Source organism: Piliocolobus tephrosceles, chromosome 2 (assembly GCF_002776525.5).
Source record: "Piliocolobus tephrosceles isolate RC106 chromosome 2, ASM277652v3, whole genome shotgun sequence".
NCBI classification, from domain to species: Eukaryota; Metazoa; Chordata; class Mammalia; order Primates; family Cercopithecidae; genus Piliocolobus; species Piliocolobus tephrosceles.
In genome coordinates, this window is record NC_045435.1 from 35,693,032 (window position 1) to 35,700,303 (window position 7,272).

At 46.3% G+C, this 7,272-nt stretch overlaps 1 protein-coding gene across 2 annotated transcripts in view; it reads right to left on the minus strand.

The window, feature by feature from the left end:
* CD80 (CD80 molecule) overlaps window positions 1-1,158 on the minus strand; it is a 34,280-nt gene extending 33,122 nt beyond the window's left edge. For both annotated transcript variants that reach the window (XM_023214053.3, XM_023214046.3), the window contains exon 1: window positions 783-1,158. The gene's annotated coding sequence lies outside the window, so the exon portion shown is untranslated. The remainder of the gene's footprint in view (window positions 1-782) is intronic.
* Window positions 1,159-7,272: the final 6,114 nt, after the last annotated feature.

A 7,272-nucleotide genomic window follows, 5' to 3' on the forward strand; every position in this document is an offset into this window, starting at 1 on the left:
GGTGCCTGTAATCCCAGCCACTTGGGAGTCTGAGGCACGAGAATTGCTTGAACCCAGGAGGTGGAGGCTACAGTGAGCCAAGATTGCACCACTGCACTCCAGCCTCGGTGACAGAGAAAAAAAAAAACATTATGTGCTCTCATGTGAGACGGCTAGGGTTTAATTTTTCCAGTAAATATGTCAAAATTGAGAAATGAAAATGAACACTGTGCTCCACTGTCACCCCTTCAGGCTGCTACTAGGACACAGCCCTGTGCTGCTCGGAGAATACTTGAGTGTCCTCTTTGGAGACCACACTGAAGCTAGAGTTCCAGTCACGCCATATTGTTTTGTTATCCATCATACATTTGAGGCAGGATTAGCCAAAAGAGACTTATTCACCAGAATTTGTTTTTCTTAAGATAGAATCTTGCTCTGTCGCACAGGCTGGAGTGCAGTGGCCTGACCATAGCTAACCACAGTCTCAACCTCCCGAGCTCAAGCGATTTTCCCACTTTCACTAGAATTTTACTGGCTTGAGAAATTCAAATACAGCCCACAAAAATAATATTTGCTAGCATCTAGGACATTTTAAAATAAAGGGCCACAATTCTGACTATGATGCTCCAAATGTGTTGGGAAGCCACAGCCTCCTGTGGGAATGAGACCCTGAAGTTTCCTTTGAGGGCAAGCATGGATCCAGGAGGTGGTAGTGGCGGTGTGTTTGTTTAAAAAGCAGTGAGGTTGCTGGTAACTAGTTCTACCAAGCTGTCCCACAGTAAGATAATAGTAAATGTACTTACTTGCTGAAGAAAACTTCCACTTTTTCTTTAACTCCTTTGATTTCAGATGAGACTCCACTTCTGAGATGCTCTCTTCTTGCAGTCTATAAAGCAATGACAAGTCGCTCCGTTTTCTTTGGGTGGGTCATCTATCAGAGAGGTGGCATTTCCCCTTCTAGCTTTCGGTTGCTTGACAGAAGATTTGAATTGACTCAGAAGTACTTTGTTAGTGCCAGCAGTTTTATTGGACAGCAGAGGAAGCTCCCTCTGCTGCTGTCTTCTCCCAGGGGCTTTTGCAGAGGCTGTGGCTGGGGCAAATCACACAGCAGCCTCCCTCACCACCGTGCACCGACTAACAAACACAAAACACTAAGAGCAGCAGGCGGCCTAGGGAAGAGAAGAATGGTGCCCAAGAAGAGGGAGGGGCATCCCGCTAGCCTTGCTGTGTGATGGAAGGCGAACTTCCTGGGCTGGCTGTTTCTGTGCTGGTCTCAAGTTTTGTTTTAGCACCCAGAGTTACTCCTGAGTCCCTGCAGGAATAAGCTGTCGACCTCATATGTAGGGGACACTTCTGGGAGAGTGCTCAGCTCACAAGACCACCCTCAACTGTACTCCCACCTCTGCATCCCACCATCTTCAGAGAGTGGGCTCTTGCCAGCGACACTGGACAGTGAATTCTGGTCACCCTAGCCACAATTGAGTGCATCTCAGGTGGAGTGAGGAAGACTTTAGTCATGCCCATCACTCCCATTTCCAACTAGCTTGCCACCCACTCCTGTGTGCCCCTTTGCAGGATTCTGGAGCCCCTGTGAGTGAGCAGCTGACCCATGCTGGACCAGTTTTGCACAGGTGGAACCTGACAGCACCTTGCATGGGTCTGCAGGATCCACAGTTTGATTCCATTCTGTCCTCACCCAGGGCTGCTCTGCTGTCTTGCCATTCTTTGAAAGTTCACTCAAGCATGTGCAATCCAGAAATACAGGGAAGTCCATGCCCATGGAGCTGCTCTTGACCAAAGAGGGTTGGAAGCTGGTGGATAACTGCTTCCTCCTTTGCCTCGCAGGTGAACAGTCTGACAGACATTGCGTGAGGCTCCCCAGAAAGTCCCTGTGGGATCAAGTACCAGTGGCCCCTAACAGTGGTCACCTCTGTGAGGCTTCCTTGTACTGGCTGTGCCTCCTTCCCAGGCCTGCATTGCTGGACCCATGTTTCCAAATAAATTACTTCACTCAAGCCTTTATCTCCAGCTTGGCTTTCTGGAGAATGCAGGCTAAGACAGCAGGGATATTCAGTGTGGTGGAGATACAATAGCTTTTCTTCTAAATTAAACATGTAGAATGAAGAGTACATTTAGAGAGAAATAAAAAAAATGATAGTAGACATGGTATATGAACATGACAAACATTGTGAATATGGTATAGAAGTGTCTGAATATTGACTTAAGGCCATTAGAAAACAAACTTTCCTAGCAAAAATCGCAATTTGAGCTGCTAGCCATCCTATATTTTTCAGTGTTACTGAAGACACTGAGATCCCTTTAAATAAAAAGATGACTAGGAAGGATGTCATGAGGCTTCTGGGTGTCCATTGGGTTGGGAGAGTGAAAATCATCCTAAAGAAAGAGAGAGAGCCGGGCGCGGTGGCTCAAGTCTGTAATCCCAGCACTTTGGGAGGCCGAGACGGGCGGATCACGAGGTCAGGAGATCGAGACCATCCTGGCTAACACAGTGAAACCCCGTCTCTACTAAAAATACAAAAAAAAAAACTAGCCAGGCGACGTGGCGGGCGCCTGTAGTCCCAGCTACTCCGGAGGCTGAGGCAGGAGAATGGCGTAAACCCGGGGGGCGGAGCTTGCAGTGAGCTGAGATCCAGCCACTGCACTCCAGCCTGGGAGACAGAGCCAGACTCCGTCTCAAAAAAAAAAAAAAAAAAGAAAGAGAGAGGAAGAATACAGGCGTTTTCCACTTCTAAATAGGTCCACTTCTAAAGCATCACTACTACTGGCACCCCACAATGCATGCACTTCCCTGCCACAAGATGCATTCACCTGGGCTGAGGCAAGCTCTTCAAACTGAAGTACTCGTATCCCTGAGAACAGTTGGGGATTTTCACAGGGTATGTGGGCACTGATAGTTTTTAAGAGAATCAATTTCTAGGTTTTCAGTCTTGTTACGTATTCTTTCCTAAAACTTAACTTGCAGTGAGAAGGATCCTGGCCTTCACCTCATGTAAAAAGAAAGGCTTACCTCTCACCCAACCTGAATCTTACTGTGGTGCAACATTCTAGAAAGAAAAAAAACCTTCAGAGTGTCAAATAAAGGGACCGTTTGAAATACTGGTGCTTTAATCAATTTGGCTTCCTTAAATCAAGACAATATAAGCCCAAGATCGGGCCTATGTGTCCTTCCTATCTTGTCTATATTACTATTAAGTAGAAACATGGCATTAGAAATACATGTATTGCTGGGCATGGTGGCTCACGCCTGTAATCCCAGCACTTTGGGAAGCCGAGGCAGGTGGATCCCCTGAGGTCAGGAGTTCAAGACCAGCCTGGACAACATGGCAAAACCCTGTCTCTACTAAAAATACAAAAATTAGCCAGGTGTGGTGGCAGGAGCCTATAATCCCAGCTACTCGGGAGGCTGAAGCAAGAGAATCACTTGAACCTAGGAGGCAGAAGATGCAGTGAGCCAAGATTGTGCCATTGCACTTCAGCCTAGGCGACAGAGTGAGACTCTGTCAAAAACGAAAACAAAAAAACAAATAAACAAACAACAACAACAAAAAAACCAGACACACACACACACACACACAAAGGAAATAAGATGTATCGTAGTGGGGTGGCAGGAATGACGGCAGCTTTTATTTAATAAACTTGAGTCTTCTGCTTCCTACCTATCATCAAAGACGCCAGCCGGGCACAGTGGCTCACGCCTGTAATCCCAGCACTTTGGGAGGCTGAGGTGGGTGGATCACAAGGTCAGGAGTTCAAGACCAACCTGGCCAATATGGTGAAACCCTGTCTCTACTAAAAATACAAAAATTAGCCAGGCATGGTGGCGCGCACCTGTGTTCCCAGCTACTTGGGAGGCTGAGGCAGGAGAATCACTTGAACCTGGAAGTCGGGGGTTGCAGTGAGCTGAGATTGCACCACTACAATCCAGCCTGGGTTTTTTGAGACTCTGTCTCATAAAAAATAAAGACACCATTCTTCCCATACCAGCCAGAAAGAGAGCAAAGTGTGTGGGTGAGAAATACTGACGGCAGCAGCGGCGGCTTCCTTCATCTCAGCAACAAGTTTTTGGCAGGGCTTAGTGGTATCCACCCTATTCACCTTAGATTTGGAATACTCAAGCTTTGGAAATCATGCAGGCAGAACTTGCTACGAAAGGACTCCACTGCACTGTCACCTTCTGCATTGGCAGCAGGGGCCTAGTGAACACCCTTCTTCACCTGTGTGAAGGTCTCAGATGCATATTTCGTTCTGGTCTCAGATGCATATTTTGAATAATTGCAAGGAATATGGACGTGACAATTTCCGCCTTACCTCTGGTAGATCAACATTAAATTTTCTTTTTTTTTTTGAGACGGAATCTCGCTCTGTTGCCCAGGCTGGAGTGCAGTGGCCGGATCTCAGCTCACTGCAAGCTCCGCCTCCCGGGTTTACGCCATTCTCCTGCCTCAGCCTCCCGAGTAGCTGGGACTACAGGCACCCGCCACCACGCCCAGCTAGTTTTTTGTGTGTGTGTTTTTTTAATAGAGATGGGGTTTCAACGTGTTAGCCAGGATGGTACCGATCTCCTGACCTCGTGATCCGCCCGTCTTGGCCTCCCAAAGTGCTGGGATTACAGGCGTGAGCCACTGCACCTGGCCTTTAAATTTTCAAGTAAAGGGAACATAGATTAGAGGTAAGTTCATGCTTTCTATTTTCTTGAACATTTATTCAGATCAAATAAATGTTTTCACTGATTTTTGCCACTTCTACTTGATACATTATTACAATGCACTGGAAGTGATATTTTTTCCAGGTATTTGAAGTAATAGAAAGTTATAGATGTCAACTTAAAATGAGCAAAGAAATACAGAGTTTTAGAAATTTCTTTTCTTTTCTTTTCTTTTCTTTTTTAGATGGAGTCTTGCTCTGCCGTCCAGGCTGGAGTGCAGTGGTGCGATCTTGGCTCACTGCAACCTCTGCCTTCTGGGTTCAAGCAATTCTTCTGCCTCAGCCTCCCGAGTGACTGGGATTACAGGCGTGTGTCACCACGCCAGGCTAATTTTTGTATTTTTAGTAGAGATAGGGTTTCACCATTTTGACCAGGCCGGTCTCAAACTCCTGACTTCGTCATCAGTCCGCCTCGGCCTCCCAAAGTGCTGGGATTACAGGCGTGAGCCACTGCGCCCAGCCGAGTTTTAGAAATTTCATGAGGGACTATATGAATAAACATTTTGACGATCACAGACACCCTCAAATTTTAAGAATCCCAGTGAAATCCTAACCTGCCTTGGTGAAACACCCATTAAACAACTTTGCCATTAGCATCTTGATGTGACTTAATCAAAGAGGCTGGAAGAAAGGAACACCAGGCAGGTACTTTACAGGGTTTCCCCAATCCTGACTGTAAAATTCAGAAGGCTTCTCTTCCAAGATTATGTACTCATGGGATGTGTTTAATTCCTCTTCCTCCTTTAATGGGTCTAGGAGCATGACCTGTGAACCACAGATTTCTGAGGTAAATTTCTGGACACTGGAGGTGGTGATGAATGAAGAAGGGCAAAGGAAGCCAACCCCGAACACCTATATTACTGGAAAACAAAACAAAACCAAGTAAAAGATCTAAAAGGAGGCCGGGTGCAGTGGCTCATGTCTGTAATCCCAGCACTTTGGGAGGCCGAGGCGGGTGGATCACTTGAGGCCAAGAGTTCGAGGCCAGCTGGCCAATAAGATGAAACCCCATCTCTACAAAAATAAATAAATAAATAAATAAAATTAGCTGGGCATGGTGGTTCACGCCTCTAATCCCAGCTACTCAGAAGGCTGAGACATGAGACTTGCTTGAACTTGGGAGGTGGAGGTTGCAGTGAGCTAAGGTTGCGCCATTGCACTCCAGCCTGGGTGACAGAGCAAGAGTCTGTTTCAAAAACGAAACAAAACAAAACACAAAAACAAAAACACTTTAAATGAGTTTGTTCTGAGGAGCAGGCCCAGGGTTAGAGAAGAATAGAGCAGGAATTACTGCTCCTCAGTGTAAATTCGTCACCGCCACTTATTTTTTTAATCCATCCTTGGCTTTATTGTAATAAGAACGAAATAAATTATTTTAAAAATTTTTATGTGAAAAATTAAAAGGATAAATTTATGAAAGTATATTTTTGTAATTCTAGGGTGAGCAAGACACAAAACTTGGAAGCCATGAAAAAAGAAAAGATACACAGATTTGAGTTCATAAAAATTAAAAATATGTGTACAATGAAAGATACCATAAATGAAATGAAAACACAGTCACAGACTGTAGAGGACCCGGCAGGAAGAGATGAGGAGAGGGAGATGCAGCTTTGTGACTCGGGAAGCACACGTGGTGCAGAGGCTGTTGTGACACTGTAGGGGAAGCCTGGCCCTTTGCTTTACCCCTGAGCAGGATGATCTCTGTGGACACGAAGATTCCATCTTTCCACTCTTGACCTCGGAGCCACTTCACCTCCTCATGCTGATAAAGCTGGCCTGAGCTCAAACTTCCTACCCTTCCTTCCAGCATCCACAGGGAAGGCTGGGCTGGCTCCAGGCAGTGGCCTCAGAATTACTATAAGTGCTGCCATTTGCAGGTTGCCTACTCAGGGCCCACGGTGCTAGCCTGACTGCTGGGAAAACCCGTTTCCCACAGTGCCATGCAAACAAAACCCGTTATTGCACTGACAAAAATTTTCAGGGGAGTTTTTCATGTTCTAACATGACCCTCCCGTGGAGTTTAGAGGTTCATTTTTAGATGTGGCTGTAGTCTCGGCAGTGAAGGATAACAAGAAGCCTTCTGACCATTTCAATACAATTCACACTGTTTTCTCTCACAGAATATGGTGGCAGTGACCGTCAGCTTCTCTACGGAGGGTTGAAATGCTCCTGGCTTCTTTCCCTACTTTAACCCAGCATGTCTATAAGGCTTGTACCCCACATAGGGCGGCTGATCTAGGCTTTAAGGCTACGGTGCTCCCCAGGAGCGCCACGGTCTGCTAAAGCTGGCAGCAAATGTCATCAAAGTGGAAGAGTTCACCTCTTCATCTTAAAATGCTGTCACGTTCTTTCTGGTTCTTTGAGATGGAAATCACCAAAATGCTAAAATGAAGAGAAGTGAACTTTCAGAGCTAGCCCTCATTCAGAGTGAGGGCCCTCTTCTTACGGCCCACTGCCCACTCTCCCTCCTATACTTGGCATCTTACTCTTCCTGCCTGTGACTCTTGACACACTGTCCCCCAACTTCCTTGGCTGCCTTTCCCCATTCTCTCTGCCCATCTAAACATC